This window comes from Macrobrachium nipponense, chromosome 27 (assembly GCF_015104395.2).
Source record: "Macrobrachium nipponense isolate FS-2020 chromosome 27, ASM1510439v2, whole genome shotgun sequence".
NCBI classification, from domain to species: domain Eukaryota; kingdom Metazoa; phylum Arthropoda; class Malacostraca; order Decapoda; family Palaemonidae; genus Macrobrachium; species Macrobrachium nipponense.
The window spans coordinates 28,284,473-28,302,330 of record NC_087216.1 but is presented as its reverse complement, the minus strand read 5'-3'; the positions used below and the strand labels follow the sequence as shown (position 1 = coordinate 28,302,330).

Below are 17,858 nucleotides of genomic sequence, written 5' to 3'. Positions count from 1 at the left end.
TTGTTTTCAGTAGCTACTCCTAAGTCTACCAGTATAGCTGGAATCTTAAACTACTGCCATTGCTGTATAAGGTAAACCGTGCTGCTGAATGGAATTTATAGCATGTTAACATGTATTGTAAATTTGTAATGAAATTATTGGCGACCCGATCCCCTCCTGTGCCGAATCGTTTGTGGTAAAAAAAAAAATTCCTGCAAGAATAGGTTGCCCCACCCGAAGCCTGGGGTGTCTGTCATCACTTTGTATTTTGAAGTTGGAGTGAATTATGGTTGACCTGGGGTTGGGTTGTGGTTGCAAAGGGGCTTGCGAGCCACTGAGGTCTCATAGATGACACGACCTGAACTCCACTGGCGTCTGCAGACTCCCATTACACTTCTTATTATCAACCGCCAGGTGTGTACCCTTGACCCCAAGTCCCGCTCGACCTGTCTTTCTTGCAGGTCTCCATTTGTAAAGTAGTTTGATCGCTGGCTTGTTCACTTGTTGGTAGTTGCCGGAAGTCGTGCCAGTGATTTATTCCTGGTTGGCTTGGTGTACTATACTGAGAGAGCTTGCAAGTATTTTATATATCGGTTGAACGTTACAGCACCTACATATTACCTAGGTGCCGGTAACTACCAAAAAGTATTCTGCAAAACATGATGATTGCCACTGTCGTTGGAGGAAGAAAGACATCGCAGCTGTGACAGTTCGTTTTGAGACACTACCCAGCCCTGACGTTGATAGTTTATAGATGGTCATATCCCTGAAATGTCATTATCATATCGCCTAATGCCTTGGGATGCCAGGGGCCCTGGGAGATTTGGCCACTCTTGTCAATCCTGTGCTTTCAAGCACACAAATTTCTTAAATATTTCCATTATCATAGTTCACAACCAAGTGCTTTTGGGTCTTCCAACTCTAGTTAGTTGGTGCAAAGGATAGGTCTAAGATATCTCCCCTTCGTCTTCTATCTCCTACGTGGAACTAACGTCATTTCGCTTATGATATTTTTCTTAAAGCCTTATTCTCAAATCGTCAAAATGTTTCAAGAAAATTTGAAATACGCAGCTTCAAAAAAAAAAAAAAAAAACAGTATGGGGACTCCAAGATTAGTTTTTTTTAAATCATGGTTGCTTCTTGAAAGAATATAAACAAATTCGTTTCCCTTGATTCGAATTTATGTAACTTAGAGGCGGTCGACTTACTATTGTTGAAGAGTTTTCTTTATGTTCAATATACAAATACTCTCTAATTGTAGTACTGCAATACTACATGAAATCTCCTATAACAGTGTTCCTCAAATCGTGTTCAGTGCATTTTTGTTAACCTATCTAAAGTTTGCTTTCATCACACATTTATCCTATATGTGATAAGAATTTTCTATAATCTTGAACCATTACACAATTAACATTCAAAATGTCTGTGTAATATACTCTTAGGAAATAAGTTCTCCAGTTTTAGCTTATACTAATTCACCATTAACAGTTTTTCCGAAGATCCTGCTTTAGAGTTGACTGTCATGGGTGTTGCTGTACTATATCTAACATTGCGTCAATCTCAGAATCGGCAGAGAGAGGGTGAATGCGTTTAGTATATCTGTGACTTTGCTTATTCATGGAACCCTCCCCCTTTTCGGGTATCTGTGAAAGCAGCTTATGATTTTAAAGTTAACCAGTTGCATGAATAGAGGCTATCTTTCTGTCTATGTTTTCGGTTGATTACCATGAATATTTTATGGTGAAACATCCTCGCGTCAGGATAATAGTCATAAGGAAGTCTTTTCTAAGTTTGTCAGTTGTTCACCGATGCTGATGTATTTAGTCACTGTACAATTCTTATTTCGAAAACTATATATTGTACCCAATGTGAGGGGCCAAGTAATGTCATGTTTGTCCTGTATACGACGGATGCAGATTGGCTGTAGGCTCATTCTTTTTCCAGTACTTTTCAGAGAGAGGGAGACTCTTAGGCTTAGTGGTGTTTGTCGATTCCAGAGGGGTTTGTTGGCTCGTGCAGTAGTTTTATTCACTTAAGCCTAAACGAATGTTTTAGATTTTTTTAATGTAAGCAATTTATGTTGGCTTACTGGCTTACTGTGCCGTATCGTTGACGAGCATTGAAGTTAGAATATGCCCTCTGTGTGAAAAAGTTGAACTATCTTGACCTAATTTTGTAAGTGTTTAAATTGATCCGAGTATAGGAAGAGATGGAGCCCTTTACATCTTTTTAATGTGTTTCTTGTAGGCCTGTTGCTGTGTCACATTTTCAGAATTATTCTGTGCTAAACATTTTTTTTTTTTTTTTTAGATCCTGATTAAACGGATAAGGCTTTTTATTGAGCATATTTGCCTTTGAAAGCTTCTATTGCGTTAATTGTGGGGTTGTTTGTTGAATTATATCATGGCGTTATTCTTTCTGCAGAAATAATGTCATTGATTAAGTTCTTAAACATAGAGGACTGTTAATTAACAAGGTTTACGACGAATTACCTCTCTAGTGTTGACGTCAGAGATCACCGATGTCAAGTTTTATTATTAAAATAATGAATAATTCACCTTTGTCTCTCCCATCCCATTCATATGGTGATGTGATTCCTCACATTACCAATCATTATATTTGCTGGAAATCCTCTCAACTTGGTTTCCTTCCCTGAAATAAAACCTGCTTAACCTTAGCAAGCGGAAAGCCAAACTCTGTCCCAGATGCAGATCTGATGTCAGTTCAACTTAGATGTAACCTCCCATAAGCGTTGTTTTGTTTCCCAAGCCTCTTGTTTACGTCATATGACTTCAACCATGAGAGTCGGTGAGATTCTAATCACTTTTATATATAGGTTTCTACTGCGTTTCTATCACTTGTATGTAGGTTTATGCTTCCGTTCTATCACTGTTGTATGTAGGTTTCTACTTCCTTTCTATCACTGTTATATGTAGGTTTCTACATCCTTTCTATCACTGTTGTACTGTAGGTTTCTACATCCTTTCTATCTCTGTTGTATGTAGGTTTCTGCTACCTTTCTATCACTGTTGTTTGTAGTTTTCTACTTCCGTTCTATCACTGTTGTATGTAGGTTTCTACTGCTTTCTATCACTGTTATATGTAAGTTTCTACTTCCTTTCTGTCATTGTTTATGTAGGTTTCTACTACCTTTCCATCACTGTTGTATGTAGGTTTCTGCTTTTTCTATCACTGTTGTATGTAGGTTTATATTACCTTTCTATCACTGTTGTATGAGGCAAAATTTAAGAATGTCCTACCGTCTGCGTGAATCTAAGATACGGGGACTTTATTTTAGATTATCAGTGAGGGAAGAGCTACAGTATTTGTATAAATAACGAAGTTACAGCTATAGTGGTTGTATAAATGACGATGTTACAATTACAGTATTTGTATAAATAACGAAGTTACAGCTAAAGTGTTTGTATAAATAACGATGTTACAATTACAGTATTTGTATAAATAACAGAAGTTACAACTACAGTATTTGTATAAATAACGGAAGTTGCAACTACAGTATCTGTGTAAATAACGAAGTTATGGCTATAGTATTTGTATACCGAAGTTACAGCTACAGTATTTATATAAGTGATGAGAGAATAACTACAGAATGTGTAAATGACGAGGTAATAACCGTTGTATATGTACAATTGACGAAGAAACAGCTATTTTATTTGCCTGAATGACGAGGAATCCGTATTTACCCAAATGACGAAGTGATAGTTACAGCTACAGCATTTATGTAGCTGCTGAACAGCGAGTTGAGTCTACTGACCAAACCACACTTCCAAACTGCCTCCAGGGTATAAGTGGAAGCACCCTGCATTTAGGGGGAGGGAGAGTTATGGGGGTGGCCGTTGTGAGGGTAGCTGCTAATATCGACGATTGGATATAAGCGTTTTATAGTTGGGATACAGCGGACAGATACCTTTACTGGGGTTTGTGTGGGTGCTGCTGTTTTTGTGTAAGACTTACTTTATTATTATTATTGTTATTCTTATATATAACTGAAAATAGGAAGACTTATTTAATGAAATAGTGGATGCCCCGCAGGTGGTATGAAGAGTTTAACATGCGTATTGCTACGTTACGTCCGCAGGTGTTAAATCTATTTAGAAAGTTTATGTTTTCAGTGCGAGAGAGAGATTTGACTTGATCGAGAATTTTCGATCTAATATAAAGACCGCCTTAAAATGTTGCATTTTAAAGGGAAGTAAGAACAACCTCAACTTTAGTGATGTTATATACCAAAAATACCTTAGTGTCCTGCACAAAGATATGAAATATTCAGTGATAGTGCAGTGCACCGAGAATAGTTTTTTTTTTTCTTTAATAATGGATGTTCATTCAGACATCATAACTTTAAGAACACAATGCCTGAAGCTCCCCACGTCCCCACCCCCACGGCACCCCCCCCCTTCCCCTTCAACGGCGTCTCCTCTTCTCCCTTTCTTCTCCTCTCCCTTCCCAACGGCCTCTTTCTCTCCTTCTCTCCCTATCTCCTCCTCCTCCATCCTATTCCTATCCCCCATACCCCCCACCATTCCACACCAGTTCTGCTGAGCCAAAGGTTAATTTCCATTATGGTAATGCAGTGATGTGTGTGTGTTTGTCGCTGCCATTACACCTCCAAGTGATCCGTGTTTACGGAAGGGATGGTGTTATTTAACTTATATTTTTTTTAGCTCTCTCTCTCGTCTCTCTCCTCTCTCTCTCTCTCTCTCTCTCTTTTGATATATATATATATATACTATATATATATATATATATATATATATATCTATATATATATATTTTATATATAAACAAAACAGCACACAACTCCACTGTGTATATGTACATTAGGCTACTCGTTTGTATATATAACATATATATATATATATATATATTTACCTAAAAACGCCTGGTTTTGTCATGCAGTTTCGCATGGAGATGTCGTACTTGAATAATTTAACTCGAATACTCTTCTTATCGCTTCAACTTACCCCAACCCTTCGCCCCACCCCACCCTTACCTCTAGCTCTGCGTTTATTTTTTTATTATTATTTTTTTTTAGTACGACCTTCAGTCGCTCCGCAGTGACTTGGAAGCTAAAATTTGTTTCTGTGGGTATTTTTGGGAGAAACATGAAAGCGGTTCTGGTTAGCTTTGTTCTTTGGTTGGATTTCATCTTCTCGAAATGGTTTTCAAATTGGTTTGCTGCGGTCGTGAACACACTTGTAGGGAGATGTTTATTGAAATAAAAATGATTGAACCTACGGAAAGGTATTAAGGCTGTGTGGTCAATTACATTTGCTTAACATTGATTACCATTAAGGTATATATATATATATATATATATATATATATATATATATATATATATAGATATATATATACATATAATTATTGTATTAAATGTGTCAATATATATACAAAATTATATATATAATATATATTTGTTTTAACTAATGCTGGCTATCGTTCAACTCATCAGTTTCTATAGCAATGAAGTAGCCAAAGTTCGCTCTTTATAGGTTATATATATATATATAGATATATATAATATATATTATATATAGTATATATATAATATATATATATATTTATATATATAAGGTAATATATATATATATATGTATATATACAGAATATATATATATATATGTGTGTGTGTGTGTGTGTGTAGCACTGAAATCGATCAAAGATTGCAAGGTGTTCGTATGTGTTACACGCCATTCAGGGTTTTGTCTGGCTGGGGGCTAGGGCCAAAGGTAGAAAGATTCAACTTCCGGTGAATGGTGGTTGGTCTGACCGAGAGAGAGGTTTGCAAAGGGTTAGGGAAGGATTGGGCATGACTTATTATTAGGGCCCGGGGTTTGTGTGTGCGTGTGTGTGCGTGTGTTGGGTGGAGAGAGAGCATTGACACCTGGTTGTGTTAGATGACCTACTACACCGTGGTTACGACAACAAAACGTTTCCAGGAACAGAAAGGTTACATCCCTTTCAAAAACCTCCTCCATACTGATATGCAGTAGAATGACTTGATTACGTGAGAATCACAAAATTTGTGCTTTTCATGTATTCACACCTTCCAAATCAGTTATGGATAACTGTTTCGGAATTGGTCTCTTGCATATGAACTAAGATTGTTGTATTGTTTTTTTGTAACAGATGACTTACTTTGCCGGTATCCATAATTATAGCATTTTATTTTCTTTCTCGTAAAGGTTCATTAGGGGTCCCTTTCTCCTGAATTCTTGTCGATTCTCATACCTCCCGGATATGGAGACACTACAGGAAGGAAGCTACGCAATTTGAAAGTCATTTACACAAGTGTCTCCGGTTGTCTACGAGAGAGAGAGAGAGAGAGAGAGAGAGAGAGAGAGAGAAAATTACATTATAGTTTTATGAACCCATAATCACTACGACGGAGTTGCATGTTTTAAGAATGATTCTCTTGGAATCTGTGTGGATTAGACAATGGTTAATTGTTTAGTAAGAGAAGGCTTGCCACTGAATAAAAATAGCCTGTAAGGTGCACATTTCTGTTCAGTTCAGGTATATTCTCTTGCAGCATACCCGTGTACTTGCTGAATATTAATAGGAACCGGAAGAGATGGATCTTTGTGAATGGTTTATCCAAGCTATAATTAGAAATGAGTCAAACCTCCTGCATGCTTGTTTTCTCTGGTATTTTGGCAAGGCTGTCTGAAAATGGGAGAAGAGAGAGAGAGAGAGAGAGAGAGAGAGAGAGAGAGAGAGAAACTGGTCACGCCTCTTTTCTTTCTTTTCTCGGTGAGAATTTCACTGTTGGCAACTTAGGGGCTCCATTCCGTCAGGTCTGCCATGTGATTTTCTTTTCGTGGTCTCTTGTCAGTTGACTTGGGTAAACTTTCCATTTATTTCGGTAATTTTTTTGCAAGCATTATGTATGTTAGGACTTGATACTGGATAGTTATGTGACTAGGTTTTTGTCTATAGTAAGTTCCTTTTTCGTTTTTTATAATCGTGTAGGCTTACGTTATTTGTGCTTGATTTTGTATTTTTCTTGGTGTATTTTTCTTTGTAGGCCATTTGGTACTTGCAAGAACAAAAGAGATTACTGTCTACTTTGTATATTATGTATAATGTCTTTGTGGACAGATCTGTACTAATTGTATATAGCTATTTGTTAATTAAATGCCAGCCATTTCAGATAGTTTCGTGATGTAGTTTCCTCTAAACACATTTGAAAGAGGCTTCCGTGAAAACAGTACTTATAGTGGTATATTTAGAAGTACTTTTTATATGCAGAATCTTGTTTGTGTCATAAGAAAGCAATTATTCATTGCACAACTTTACGGTAATCCATTCTGACGTTAAGGTGGGGGTTTTCCCATAATTAATCAGAACCGGATTGAAGTGAGGTTTCGACGCAGAACGTTCTTTGGTATGAAGCGTGAATGATCTTGCTCTGACGTGTATTGTGAACTGCTCGTTCAGACCAGATTTTGAAAGTCCGCTGTCATAATTTGTAGACCTTGAGTAAGTCAGAGCGTTGGAATCCTAAAACTATTTAGAGATCAATTTGTGTAATAAAAGCGATGCTGCCTTTGGGTATCATTATTTGAAAAGGGGGAAAGAAGAGAAAGAGAAAAATATAATTTAATTAAGGTGACTATATACGCAGATGAAAATGTGTAATAAGACCATTCATGATACGGGAAGATATATATCGTTTATAACTTTTATAACGCGAAGAAATCCCCTCCCTTGCTTCTAAACTGAAAAGGGCATTTTATAAAAGATCATTTGCACTGGCCATGTGAGAACCTACTAAGCTGAAAATATAAATGGTCAATATATACATATACTATATATATATATATATATATATATATATATATATATATATATTATATATATAGTGTGTGTGTGTGTGTGACCTTGCATAAAATGCCGCTTTCAGATAAGATGCGAGAGTTGCCATTTCTTCTCGATACTAGAAGATAACTCTCCTTATCATGATTATTCGTCTTAGGCTACGCGACTTGCTGTAACGGTAGATTGTAGAACGTGCTAGAACCTGTCTACGTATTTTTTCGGATTTTGTGAATGTTGTTGGTGGTTTATTTACTCTTATGACCTGGTTTTCCACTGACCCGTCCAAAATTACGTTTCCGGTTTAACCTGCACCATTCATGTGCATTTGCTGTGTTATTGTCCCGTTTCCTGTAGGTCAACGGTGTAATGAGGTTTCCTGTTTCTGGTTAAAGTTGATTTTATTGCGGAAATATAGATTGACGTCAGTGAGAAAACACCACTGTTTTCTGGGCTGCACACACACACACACACACACACACACACACACACACACACAGAGAGAGAGAGAGAGAGAGTAGACAAACAACGTCTAGCTTTTCATTTGTGCAGCGGCGTAAAGGCAGAACCATAGCTGCTGGCTGATAGTGAGTAAGAGTGATCCCAGAATCCTTGGGTGAGTCAACATTTGGCCCCTGGGGCTACATAGTCCCAGCAGTATCGTAGCCTCTCAGGCCCTCAGCCCTCAACCCCGACGCCGCTTGGGCCAGCGGGAGGAGGACCGGGAGGCTGAGTCACACGGGATATGGCTCCTCGCACACGTGATGGTGGTGGAGTCGATGACGTCACGGAGGTACTTGGTGACATACCAAGGGCATAATATAGGCCATCCCACTCATAAGCGGTTGGGGTTTCTTGATATTCCCGGATGCAGCTTACGTTGTCAAGAAAGATAGACCATTCTTTATTCTTCTTATTCTTTTTCCGTTTGGCTCGGCTGTGTTCAGTTTTGTTTTGGCGGTGGCCAGTGGTAGTGCGTGGTCTTGGCTAGACGTTAGATAGATTGTAAGTTGGTATGCAGAATGATATAATATTTACAGGGTAACTTTATCATATATATATAACTATATATAAGCGAATACCACGGGAAATGATAGTCAGGAATCCAAGCGCTTTCGTCTTTATTCAGACATTGTCAAGGAGCTACTGGAGCTCCTTGACGATGCCTGAATAAAGACGAAAGCGCTTGGATTCCTGACTATCATTTCCCGTGGTATTCGCTTATTTATGAAGTCACGTGCATCTACTGTGATTTTTTAAGCATAACTATATATATATATATATATATATATATATATATATATATATATATATATATATATATATATATATATATAATTGTGTATTCCAGTCGTTTGTTGAAAAGATAGCGGATTTCTTTGCCCGTTACTGGTATGACTGGCTCAGTGATGACTTCCATTCCATTCTTACAGGAAGTAGTGCTAGTAATTTTTTATTCGTCCATTTTGTATATATCTTTTTATGACTCGACCTCGCCTGAGATCAATAACCGTCGTGGTTAATTCTGAAACCATTTGTCACTTGCTTTTAGACAAACAATCGTCTCATAATGGTGGCTTCCATAACCTGGTCCAATAGGAGATAATGGTGTTGGCTGTCGGGTTCCAGAGATAACAACCCATTTCGACCCGGTTTCGGGTTTTCGAGAAAGTAGACGCAAGATGATTTCTTGGTGCATTTCCTAGAAATGTTCGATTGTCAAATATATTTAGGGAGCTGCAAACTACAATTATTTCCTTTTTTTCAAATGTAAACTATTGTATGTAAATTTACAAGACGGGCGTCGTCACGTAACGAAGGTTTTTGAAGGGTATGGCTGAAGACCAAATGAAGTTCAAGCAAGTTAACTCTTAGGGATGGTACATTTAGTGCCTAGTTTTCAAGTTGACATGACGTCCATATGTAACGTGCTGTACCGTATAGTGTAACCACGTATAATGCATGACGTTTATTGTGGTCATTAATGCGTGGTTGTGTGTGGCAATGCCATGAATCACGAGTTGCTCAGCCAGTATTAGTAATTAGCCTGTTGTCATTGTTATTTTTAGGCCTGTGTGGGCTTTTGTTTAATTTCCTTTGTTGATAATTTTGCAAATTCTACTTGTTCTTGATTTAGCCTAAATGAAACGTGTTGACATTACATTCGCTCTTTGATACATTAAGTTACAGTTATATTGATAGTGGCGGGTGTAAAATGTAGGTAGCAAAAGTTCTCACGTGTAGTTGGCACAGTAATTAATAACCTAAATATAGAAGGACTTCGGAAAGGCATGTGATTAATATGTCTTGGCAGCCATATTCACGTAAGGCATGTTCTTACACAGTCTTACCAAGAGAGAGTGCGAATGCTTTGGTGGTTTGTTCTCCAGAGCCAAATTTGTGACGAAGCGCCTCAGTGGCTTGGTTGGTATGGTATTAGCGTCCCACCTCGGTGGTCGCGGGTTCGATTCTCGGCCATTCCATTGAGGAGTGAGAGATGTGTATTTCTGGTGATAGAAGTTCACTCTCGACGTGGTTCGGAAGTCACGTAAAGCCGTTGGTCCCGTTGCTGAATAACCACTGGTTCCATGCAACGTAAAAACACCATACAATCAATCAATCAATCAAATTTGTGATGCCATTTGGAAGTCTGAAACTTTGAATGAACACCAGACCTCGTCAGAGAAACCAGTCGTGTAGTGAAATAGATTGCCATTCGAATTTTTGAAACCACGGACCGAAACCGTTTCAGAGAAAGCGTTCATTTGTGAATGCAGCAGGTCCGGAAACGGTTTTCACCGCACTCATTTGTATGTAGCCTTTCGAATGGAGCAGTGACCTTTTGCAATTAGAACTCTGGTGGTGGGCTTTTAGATGATCCAAATAGTAGTGGGTGTGGGTACTGTTGCAGCAAGGGGTAGGTTTTTAAATGAAGGGTTTTCTCGGTGTCTTAATCCAATTTTGCTTTTGTTAAGAACTAGATGTGAAGTCATCTATATACTTTAATTTCAGCCCTTAGTGTTTTTAATTGAAATGATAAATTTTTTTGCAGTGTCTGTTCCCGGTCGAAGGTGTGGCGATCCTCTATATTAATGGTTTTACTTTGAAAATTAACCAACTATACTGTTATTTAGTTAGTATGAAATGGTTAAATCAATATCACGAACTACTTGTTTGTGGCTTATGTTATTCCAGTCTTAGATGCTTTTGTCTCTATGAAGGGAAGAGTGTCCAGAGGTCCACTCCAGGCTTTTTATCCATTTTACCTGTTACCATCAGTACAAATAAACAAAAATATATGCATTATAAATAATTGAAGAAAATTAAGCAGGTAGAAAAAAAATTGGGGTTTTCGTACGTCAGCCAAAACCAGCGGCTGCGTGCATATGACATAATATCCCCGCGATATTCAGGTGGCAAATTATTCAAAAAGAGACTTTGAATGTATTTGCCTTTTATTAACCCCTTCAAAAGGTGGTTTGAGAATTACAGCATGGAGGTGACTTGCGAATAAAACGAAAATACTGTTTATATCTGATGGTGATTAGGTAATTGCTGGGAAGTTGTCGAGCCAGCAACTCTCTCTCTCTCTCTCTCTCTCTCTCTCTCATATTTATTATGTCTGAACGTACCAGGTTCTCTAGATTAGCAGTTTGTAAGTGGCAGTTAGAGATTTGCTATATGTCCTGCCTGTTAGGTGAACAGCTGTAGGCATGCTTTCATTGCAAAAGCTTTCATTGCAAAAGGTTATTACCCTCAAGCTTTATAGCATCATTGTCTTCTTAACTTAACATTGTGCTTTTCCACTAAATATGATTGACGACACAATGAACGTTACTTAATGGGTCAAGAAGTGTGTATGAAAACTGCAAAGTTTGCATTTATTTATTTTTTAAGACCTTCATTGAGTTATGTAAATAGGGTTTTCCCGTCATGGCTATGTGCTGTATAAGATGTTTATTTAAAATCATACTGGGTTAACGATTATGGAAATCCTACTTCGACAAGAATGGAGGAAAATGGGACTAATTACAGATGACAATGCGTTTAAAATGATGAATTATTATACCTTTAATAGCCCTTGTTGTTTCTGTGTTTGCGTATTGTTCCCAGAACTGGTGAATGTTTTTTAAGTGCTCTGTGTTTGTTTTTTTGTTTTTTTACCCCACGAGATCATTCAGTGAATTACTGTGCGAAAGGAAGACAATATGGAAGTCGTTTTCCATCTCTGTTCTTTACATTGAAATTGAATAGCAGCCTGGGTATGGCAAAGGTGGCTATAATAAGATCTCGATCGTGGTTCGGGCATGTTGATTGGTCATTGTGTGTGGGGAGGGGGGACGTTGGTGAGGGGAGGTCTATCGTGAGCTTTACCTTGTATAAAAGCACATTCTACGTTTCTCGGCCTTCAGAATTACATTTGTAAAGAAATAAATTTTGCATGGGGACATTCAAATATAGCTAAGATATGTTTTTGGAAACACGGAAAATGGTTATATAGTATTCCTGTTGATATATGTTTTTTTTTTTCTGATTTTCCTCCTGGAAAGGTGAGCTTCCTATACCTAGACCGTGTAGTATCTCCCATGCCTCTCTTCCTCACTCCGGAACTGCCGTGCATCCTCTCTTCCCCCCCCCCCAGTGGCAGTCACACCGTGACATTTGTTAAAGTAGAACGGTATATCACGTGACGCATGGCACCCGGTTTTTACAGAGGCAAAAAGTCGCCTCAGGTCACGGTCGGGTTTTTTTTTCCTCTCTCTCTCTCTCTCTCTCTCTCTTGACCTTCAGCTCCCGGTTTTGGGATCCTGTAAATAGACTGCCTGATAAAGACCCTTTCTATTGGGTTCTATTTGGTGTTCCTGAGATAAAAAGATTTATTTGTGCAGCAGATAACGGAGTCCGAATTCATTTTCTCGTGATAAATCTTGTTTCCAGTCGATGACGACAGTTGTCAGTTATTTTCGACCTGCTTCTAAATATAGCTGTGATTCACGGATGGAGCAGCAGCAGTGCCATCTGAACATTGAGTTGACGGTCACTGCTGAGTAACTTGAAATTTCACGGGGTTTTCAATGTTAAGTGCCAGTTATTTTCAGCAGAATGGGGGTAATGCTGAATGGTTATAGGGGCATTGCATTACAAATATTGATTCGTGGGCAAGGTTCCCGAATCCACAAGACTCTTGATACGTCAGACATCGTTTCTGCCGCATTCCAGACGAATTTTTTTTTTCTTATTTTGACACTTGCAGTCTTGTGAAAAAGAAATTATATTTCGGAAGTCGCCAAATTAGAATTAAAAAATAAATATTGTTTTTCCACTTAGTTTCTCCCAGTCTTGTGAAAAGACTTTATATTTCGAAAGTCGCCAAATTGGAAAAAAAAAAAAGGATTTTTTTAACACTTAGTTTCACGCCGTCATGTGAAAACGAATTTATATTTCGGAAATCGCCAAATTGGAATAAAAAAAGGAAACAGATGGGTTTAATTTCTGATGAACACTTGAGGTTTTATTAAATTTATTAATTTATATAACCATACGGGATGCTATAGTAAGTGTGTGGGAGCAGGTTTTCTGCAAATCCGTAATTGTAACAGGATTTAGAAATAATAATCTGGAATTTATTAAAGCAACATCACTAGGAAATAGTTGTGAAATTGTCCTACTTGTTGAAGTAAATTTACATCGTTCATTTCGAATGCCTGATGCTCTCTCTCTCTCTCTCTCTCTCTCTCTCTCTCTCTCTCTCTCTGCTCCTCTCTCTCTAGGTCCTGCAACCCTCGTGACTTTCCCAATCTAGCAATAGAAGGCCCCTTTGTATTCTGGCCGAGTCGCCAAAGAAACCTTTAAATAGGCCGCCCTTTGAGTTCGTTTGTCCGTTGCCGATGTTTGTCCTCGTTTTTCTGTGCTCATGGAAGATCATTTGTCATGATATTTGCCGTGTATGAATAACGTTCTCTCTCTCTCTCTCTCTCTCACATTATGTTTAAAATATAGGTATATACACATATGTGAATGATATATATATATATATATATATATATATATATATATATATATATAAATATATAGATATGTGTACATACATACATGAAATACACACATACATATGAGTACATATAAATATTTTATATATAATACAGTGTGTGTGTGTGACGTGTACCGTTGATTTTTTGTATCCAGAATTTTTTTTTTTTTTAGTCTAAGGAGGCTGTTGGGAAAGTTAGCATGTGCAATTGATGAACAGATAAGAATGGAGGAGCAGTTTATGAGAAAGGGTTTTGTATTTGTAGTTACTCTTATTGAAACTCAGTTTTTGGTGTATTATTTCTTCTTGCTATAGTGCGGTTAAGGACGCCATTTACTGTTAATTATGGCGAAACAGTCCACCATTCGGAATAGTGTTTTTACAGATTTAACCCTGCTTTTTTTTTCATCGTAACAATCGATGTTATTGGCATTTTTAGTTGCAATGTTATTGCCATCAAGAATGATCAGTATCCCTAGAGCCAATATTAATCGTTATTATTAAATTTGTTATATAAGTGTATGCTGTCATTGTAGTGCTCAAACTGATTTTCATCTCTCGAAATGAGAACAAGACTGCAGAACTTGTTCACTTTTATATATACAACTTTCTACTGAGCAGTTCCGTGTGGACGATTTTTTTTATGGTAACTGACTGCTGATTACTAAACCACCCCCGTAAATTTTTTGTTATGGAGGTGTGCACCTTGGAGTAGGCAAGCATGTTATATAATATATATATATAATATATATATATATATATATATATATATATATATATATATTATATATATATAGATATTATTATTAATATTAACATACCATACATACATACGTATATATATTTAGGCAATAAAGGTTGAAATTTAAAAGATATCAGTTTGCCGTTTTTCATTCATCAAAGTTATGAACCTGATATTATGCATTCCATGCGTCCCAGACTTAATTTGATATACTTTTATGTTAGTTTTCTTCCATGTTACCTATTTGTAATGAACTACGCTTTAAAATTCTTCGTTCTTAGCTTTCTCTTCCTTCTTCCTATTTGTCATGTACGCTTTATTAATATACTTCGTTCTTAGCTCTTCCTTGCAGTATCTATTTGTAATGCACGTTTTGACGATCTTTCCAGCGACGACCTAATGATCCTTGTTGCCAGCATCAGTCATATATGCTCGATATATTCCCTTTTGTGTTGTGTGGGCGTCGGAGTGCCTGGAAATTTCTGCGCTGCCAGTTTTGGAAAGTCATGATATCCATTGTAAACGGAGAACTGCGCAGCTCTCCCCTTGCACCGTTTGAGAAGGGAGCGTTAAGCCCCACTTATTTTAGAATTGTTTTGCCTTGTTTTATTAGTTTGCCAAAGGGACAAGGGGGAGGGGTGGGTAATCGGACTTTCAGGGGACCAATACATAGGGTCAAAGGGAATAGGGAAATTTGTCACTTTTGGTTTTATTGTGGTGGTTCCTCTCACCCTAAAAATGATACCGAACACTTTACCAGAAAAAAAAAAGTTAGTCTCTACCTTTAGCACTGGTTTGATATTTGCATATCCCTGCCATTTTCATTGGATGTTATTCCCTGTTTCTGGCCCTTATTCACATTTGCTTAGAATTTACATCAAAATTTTGATTTACATTTTCAGTCTTGGTACGTTTTCGTCACTTCAAAGTTTCCCTCGAATTGTCTCGTGTTGGATGTTACAAGGAAAGACGTTCTTTGCGCCTGGTCGTCCTTTAGGATTAAATAATATGTATTTTATTAATCCTGGTTTAGACTTTAGATTTTATTTCACGCGATTCCACTTCTCAGAAATTCGTTGTGTTAACAGCATCCCTGTATTTGGTTCCAACTCGAAATGGTTTAAGTGTATGTGATTTTTTCTTCTACCTTAAACATCAGAGCTTTTGATATTTCGTTATCTCAGTATCTCAGTGTTGTACTCTTTAATAGGAGATGTGTGCTTTTAAAAAAAATTCATTATGTGAAAAACATTACATTGTCTTCTAAAATTGTGATTTTTTTAATTTTCATCCTAAATGCTATTTTCTACATCATCTGACCTAAATGGTCTGAATTTACACGTTAAAATGTTTCAAGTGAGAAAGGGAAATCGCCTGTGAGTCATAGGGTGGTGGGTAATCAAACTCTCTCTCTCTCTCTCTCTCTCTCCACACACACACAGAGGTGTTTTCTATGTATTTTCTATATAATCGATGAAAGTAGTCTTCGTACAGAATTTTTATTAATATTAGTAGTCTGTCCAGCCATCTTGTCATATGAAAAGCTTAGTGGGAGTGCCTATGCTTCTACGAGTCAGCCTAGTGAAACGGTAACAATAACAGCAATATAAAATCACTTTGTGGGAAGCCTAATTGATATCCCATGCATTAATTGATTGAATTCAACTCTCCATCGGACGACAATCAGGTGGCGGGGATCGCACTGGCCTTTTTCCCCTACCTGTCATTAAGGCAAACAGCAACGAGGCGTTTTATTGGCTTTGATACCAATGTATGATACAGTGGCCGAGCCCGACGTCATTATTGCCTTTTTATTATGACTACCCTTGATGGTGCGGGCCATGATTGGAAATGAAATTGGGAGAGAGAGCCTACAGCAACGTGACTTGGCAGACTTTGCTCTGAAATGGATTATTTGGGGAACGGATTTTTACATTTATTTTTTGCTTCGAGTTTGGAAGCAGGCAGCCATTTTCCATCTTGAATCATATACGTTGGGCAGAGGTTGTATTATGTGTATATATTCTATTATTATCTATATGTATATATTATAATATATAATATAATATATATATATATATCATAGTCTCTATATATATATATATATTATTATATATATAGATATCTATATATATATATACTGCGGACGGACACAAACAGGAACACGCACGCAAACTTTCTTTTTGGGGTTGATAACCTTTTGTTTCTCGAGTTTCTTGGACTAGGATTGCCAACCCCATGCTCTGTTCCATCCTCCCATCTGTTCACCACAGTCGACAAACTACCAGGTGCAAAAACCGTTGCGTAGGTTAGCAGACTTATCTGATGGTTTAGTAAACTGTCCCCAAGTGAATGGTATCTATTGGAGAAATAGTGCTCTGAAAGGGTTGTGGTGTTTCCAGGGTGTTCCATACTTCGACTCGGCTGTGTAAGGGTGACAGGTCTGTAAGCGTACCTTTTTTTTTTTTACTGGGAAGATTCGATATATTAGTCTATTCCAAATCTGCATATGGAATATGGTAACTATTGGCGAAATAGTGCTCTGAAAGGGTAGTGGCGTTTCCAGGGTGTTTCATTCTTCGAGTTGGCTGTGTATGTTTTTCACCGGGAAGATCCGATATACGTAGTTTACTCCATATCTGCATATGGAATATGCACTAGATATATCAATATAGTTAAGTGTTACAGCTTACGACGCCAAGGATTCTGTCTAAGTCTTGAAAAACAAAGACAAAGGACTGAAATCCCAATTTTTGCTTTAAAAATAAGTAAATAAATATTTTTTAATTCCAAGCTTTGTAGGCAATGAACTTGTAGGACAAAAGCATTCAGGTAACGTAGCATTACAAAATAACTGCCGATTCGTAAAAAGGCAATGAAGTAGAGGCTTTGGTGATGGGTTTCAAATTTATTAGAATATATGATGACAGACAGCTGGTAACAGGATACGGACATAAACAGGAGAATATGGTGCTTTAAGATATCTCAGAGATACCGTTATCTGTAAGCTTATCAACGATTGACAGATTGTGGGAAAGAATGTTATTGGCAAGAAGCTTGATTGCATAGATAGGGAGCACTCTGCGAAGCATTACTGAACAGTAACAATCTTTTTCAGTGTGATATTCATAAAGATGTGACAACATTTTCTCATAGCTTACACCAACAGGATTGATCCTGAAGCCCTTTGCGGACTGATATAAGAGACTTGAGAGTCAAAATTTTAATTTTAGGGAGGGTATACTTTTATATACAGCGAAGAAA

General features: G+C 37.5%; 1 protein-coding gene across 7 annotated transcripts in view; it reads left to right on the top strand.

Moving 5' to 3' along the window:
• The window catches only part of LOC135200982 (plexin A3-like), a 112,390-nt gene that overhangs the window by 10,173 nt on the left and 84,359 nt on the right, over window positions 1–17,858 (top strand). Inside the window, exon 1 of one of the 7 annotated variants that reach the window (XM_064229775.1) lies at window positions 8,754–8,826. The exons of the other annotated variants lie outside the window; for them this stretch is intronic. The gene's annotated coding sequence lies outside the window, so the exon portion shown is untranslated. Of the gene's footprint in view, window positions 1–8,753; window positions 8,827–17,858 lie in introns of those variants that run through there. 7 annotated transcript variants of the gene reach the window in all.